The sequence below is a fragment of the Primulina eburnea genome, chromosome 3, assembly GCF_022965805.1.
Source record: "Primulina eburnea isolate SZY01 chromosome 3, ASM2296580v1, whole genome shotgun sequence".
Taxonomy (NCBI): Eukaryota; Viridiplantae; Streptophyta; class Magnoliopsida; order Lamiales; family Gesneriaceae; genus Primulina; species Primulina eburnea.
Window position 1 is genome coordinate 22,621,079 of NC_133103.1, and position 5,849 is coordinate 22,626,927.

Here is a 5,849-nt window from a genome sequence, read left to right on the forward strand (position 1 = left end):
TACCTTATCAAAGACAAAGTCTTCGATATCTTTCTTCCAAGTTTCCACGAATGAAAGACTTTCTGATAAGTTTGATCTTATTTATAGACAGACTCTAACTGAATAAACAGAAGAAGATGAAGATACATCAGTCAAACAAATGCAATTAATTCATAGATGATGATATTCTCTTACTCTTTTTACTTATATGCATTTATTTATGGGGAATTTTGCTTTTAATTTGATTAACTGATAAGACAATTGTCAGTTGGTCTTCAACTGAACTGATTCAGTTTTCAACTGATCAATCAGTTATTGCCTCAATTGATCTTATCATATAAGTATAACTGAATATCGATAAAAATTCCACAATAACTGATGTGATTGTTAAAATTACGCAGCTAATTATTTCATTTCGTGAACAGTGATTGACAACGTGGCCCCATGTAGTCCAACCATTTTTATTCACGATTACACTTCACGTTTTATTCAAATCAATCTTGGACTGACACGTGTCCAAAAATTTGAACATTTGCCAACATAAGTAATTGTTCCCGCTCCATTTAAGTTTCTTTACGAGCATTTCTAACTCTCAGAGAAAATCAAACACACAAAGCTTTTCTTTCTTCCAGATATCCAAACACTCAGAAATGGCAAGCCAAACACCTGTTTATATTCTTAATGCAATGGCTATTGACTTTGAGTAAGCCCTTTCTAGAAAATTACGAAGTTGTTCGAAGCGTTATTCTCAAACTTGAAGCAGCTAGACTGAAGAAATTTCTTGGGTTATCAACTCAAGAAATTTATCCCAAGGAGATTCAGGATCTATATGCCAATAGCTTCATCTCTGCTGACGGTAAAATCACAACAACCGTCAATAGTAAGTTGCTGATCATTGAAGAAGACTCCTTCAACAATTTCTTCCAACTGTCTTCTGAAGGCTTAGCTCACTTTTCTGAATAGAAGATTTTTGATATTGAGGAGATGTAGACGCTGCTATCTGCTGATGGACGGAAAATCAAGATTTCTGATCCAAAGAAAGAACTGAAACCAGAGATTCAGTTACTGGCTGATATTGTGGCCAAGGGTGTACTCGCCAAGGCAAACTTATTTGCTGCCCTCACCCTAGAAAAATTTCATGTTATGACTTCACTTATGGGTGGACGGAGACTGAACTAGACAGCTATAATTTTCAACATCTTCAAGAACATGCTTCAGTCCTCCAAACAGTACAAAGGTTTTGATGTGCCACTCAGCTACCTTCTGAAAAATGTTCAGCAACCGAAGACCAAGCTGGACATGTCTCTTGAGCAGTTTGTTAAAGTCAGGAAGGAGATTGGGACACAGGCAACTCCCAAATCAGTCAAGAAGACCAAGGACTTGGCTCAGAAAAAGGCAATCAAGAAGAAATTGATTGTCAGTGAAACTGAATCAGAGAAAACTCCATCTCCGAAAATCATGAAGAAGCAAAGGTCCCAAAAGACAAACCAACTGTTGTTGTGGAAGCTGTCCAAGCTGAAAGATTAAAGCCAACTGGAGCTGAACAACCTATCAGTAATATACCAATCAGGACAGTTCCAATTGCATCTTCAACTAAACATCAGCAACTTCCTCCAACGGATTCTTCAAAGAAGACTATCACCGAATCTGTTGAGAAACTAAAACAAGCTGGAGTGTGAGTACCACTCATCACTATCACCGGTCCAACTACACTGCCTTTTGCCCGACCAAAGGGAGTGGTGATACATGAGAAAGCGGAATTAACTATGTCAGGGTTGAGCATTTATCATGCCCTCATTGACCCAAAAGGTAAAGGAAAGTTGATTAAGAGCCCATACCAACCAACCCGATTCAATCTCATATTGATTTGATATGGGAAGAAATAAATGAGTTTTCTGAATCAAAGTTGGAAGTGTATAATGAATGGGTCAGATTTAGGACTGAAGTGTTTGCCAGGCGATTGCAGAAAACATCGGTTTTGAACAAGTTCATCGCCTTGGGAATAATAGTACTAAAGAAAGTTAAAGCTGCCACGATCGCTCACGAGTTAGAGCGGAGGAATTATTTCTCTAATCTGATGCGTGTCAAGAAGCTAGCTAAAGTCACAGCTCAAGTACGTATGAACTATGATCCTACAAGTCCAACTGCATACAATGACTGAGCAGTTTTTCACCAGCTGGAATCGGATCTCTTATAATTGCAGATGAAGATCAAAGATTGGGAAATAGATCAACAATTGTATATTCCAGTAAATCCTCAAAGTACACCCTCAGAGGAGCAGGTGATCGAGCAAAACTTGCACAGTAAAATCCCCAATAAAAATATGATTTTGTATGCTCAAAATAAATCGCAAGTGCACGATGTCAAGTTATAATATAGTGTACGTGAGTACGAGTATCGTTCCACTGAAGACTGTGTTTAACAATTATTATTTTAGTTATTAAAACTTTAGCGACGAAATTTGATTGTTTGTTTTATGACTAATAAAATTCAAGAAAATTTAAATAAACAAGCTCAAAGATTAAATGATGAAATATGAATGCTAAATCAATGGATTAAATTTCAAATGATAAAAGAATTTGTTGGGAATTCTGGTTCACCTACCCCTTATTAATTAATTAATTCGTTCGATTGTGTTCTACGCTTCCGACATGATTTCCTATTCAATTGAACACACTCTCTTGAGCTATGCCAAAGTAATTCACTCAATGAAGTAATTAAATGTCTTTAATTATTTATCAAGAATGAATCGCATTTCGATTTATGAAACCCCCTAGTTTTCGACCCTAAGGACTATGACCATCGGCACGTATCCAATTTCATATATCTATGTAAATTGTACATCCGCGAATTATACCACTCGATCCTATCACTAGTTATTCTCTCGAACTCACTCGGGATACAAAATTGTCGTTAAAGTTAGCTACGCTCAACGACACAATGAAAATCGTAGAATAATCAAGAATAAATCACAAATCGAAATATAAATGAACTAGATCAAAGTTTGGGGTAGGATCCCCTTTACTCCCAACAAATATGAAAGTTAGCTACTAGAATTCATAATTAAAATAAGCAAAACAATGTTTAAACAAAGGAAAATAAACTAGAAATACTAGGCGTGACGAGATCTGCGAAGAACGATGCCCGGAAACCGTCGAATCTTCAATCCAAGTGCCAAAGCTCTCCAAAATCCTTTGTGGCTCTGAAAATCTGTCTGAATGAATGGCCAAAATTTGTGCCATCCCCTTTCCATAGCAACCACCATCCAAATTAAGGTAAGAAATCGCGAATGAAACTTTCCAAAAATAAGCGGCGCTCGGGCGGTAGAGAAGTACCGCTCGAGCGCCAAGTTTCTGTAATGTTGCTCGGCTGGTGCGGCATTCGCGCTCGGGCGGTAGAAAATCACCGCCCGAGCGCCAAATCTCTGTCTCGGCGCTTCGTCTTCTCGCGCCCAGGCGGTAGAAATGTACCGCTCGGGCGCCAACCTTCTGTAATGTCTTTCAGTTTTTTCACTTCTCGCGCCCGGGCGGTAGAAATGTACCGCTCGGGCGCCAAGTTTCTGTCCAACTTCTTCAGTTTATTCACTTTGCTATATTTTCCGTTTTCCGACCATTTTTCCTGCAGATTCATCACACACAAGTGAGACATGATAAAATGCAAATAATTACTATAAAATGAACAAAATGTAAATGAAATACATGCATGCACAATATAAACACAACTAAAAATAATGCAATAAACACGTAAAAACACCACTTATCAACCCCCTCATACTAACCTTTTGCTTGCCCTCAAGCAAAACAGATTTAAGCACGAGACTCTAAATAAACACAACAAAAATAAATAAAAGACTCCAACAAGAACTAACCAACACCATTAAATGTCGATGGTGAGTTGACACGTTTATGCTCATGCCTCAGTTTACTTTCCCACTACCAATCATAGTCAAGTCAAATCGCAAACGAATACTCATTCTCATCTACACATAAATCTTGACACTAATTTGAACGTGTGTGTGTGTCATGATGGGTCTAGTCATTCGTACTTCAAATAGATCAATCATCAAATCATGCGAGTCACTCAATTAACACTTCAATACAAGTCTCACTAGCATGCACCCCCGTGTCCATTCATCACTAACCATCATTTGAACTTTATTAAATTTTTAAGTGCAGATAAGGGTGTCGAAAAGAAGGAAAATAAGCTCAAGTGGCTAAAAGTTGGGAGTACACCGATCATTTTCATTGTGCAATTGTCAAGATTTTTCGTCTGACTTTCCTCGTCTCCTTACATCTCCAACTTTTAGCCTAGGAATAGAATTTCATTCCCTTTATTTCGGCTTCCCCCTCACCTTACATCTCCTTTTTTTTCTCAAAGATCTTTTTGCAAGAAACTTTGTTATTTCAACATGTTGATGCACAATTTTCACAAATGTACTCCCTAGGCTAAGAATATATAACTTTTGGATAATAGCTGGTCAAGAGTATAATATGTAAATTCAGTGCATCGGGAAGGAGGTATATGTAAAGTTCAAGGCACATCAATTGCTCTCATTCACGATCCCAATCAGTGACTTATTTCCACGGGTTTACATGCTAAATCAACTTGTAAATGATGTCTTTCAAGTTAACTACACAAAACTTTCAAATTTCACCATTATTCCTACAAAATTCTAGCCCCCACACATATGTGCTTAAAAAGTTCAAAATTTATACCATAATTCATGCTTTAACAATCACGAGTATCCTTCACGAAGTGACCCAATCAATATTTTTTTAAACTGTCAATTCACCATCATCATTGGCTCATAAACATGTCTTCTCATCATAAACGACACCAAACAAAGAAATGCAACGAAACTAAGCCAATTAACTAGACAAACAAAACAAACTACGCCCCCTCATACTTGAGTTGTGCAATGCCCTCATAGCACAAAACGAAACACACAATAAGAACAAAAAGAACTCATGAATGCAAATGCAAGATGGAATATGCAAAAATAAAAAGAAAGGGGAAACAGTAAACTCCCCTGATCAAGGCTCATCCTCGTCATGTTCCGGCGGTTGCACTCCGGCGGCACCCCCGTGCTGGTAATAATCATACTGGAACTGGAATGGGGGAGGAGGTAGCGGAGATGGCGGCACGGTCCCTGGTTCAGTGCCTCCTTGCACAAGTAGTGAGCGCATCATGGAGTCAATGTGCGATAGATGGTCGGTGACATATGAGTTGAATTGACCCTGATACGTTTGGAAGGCGAGATTCTCAGCCATCATATCGGTTTGAGTTCTCCGGCGGGGTGGTGGTGGACAGGGACGTGCAGCGGCGGTGCTAGAACCACCTACATCTTCCTCGGGAGAGGGGAAGTCGATTTGGCGCTTGGCATTCTTCCTTTTCCAGTCGTCGATACAGATCGGCTTCATGGGTCGAATCCATTCCTCGTCGTCCCGGAATAGAACTCCCGCATGGGCACACAACTCGGATATAATCGTCGGGAAGAACAGACCGACGTGACTGTTGCGAGCACACAACATGATTTGAGAGTTGATCAGTGTGCCCACATTCACGTCGTAGCCGTGAGTTAACGCAAAAAGGAGAACCGCTCGTTCCTTTTGGACCTCGCTCTTATGCGAGACCGGCATCATCCGTCGGGCCACAAATAAGTACCACATGGCAACGTCAGCGGTTAAGAATTTCTCGTCGAAGGAGCTCGGCGGTCCGCCCAATGGTTTCCACATAGCACCCGCACCCGGATGGCATAGCGCTGTGATGATCAAGTCATAGTTCGGGTCAGCCGCTAAAGCCTCAAAATGAGAATTGTCGACCTCCGCCGTTTCCAAAAGTGCATTGATAGTTGCCGAGTCATACGGGAC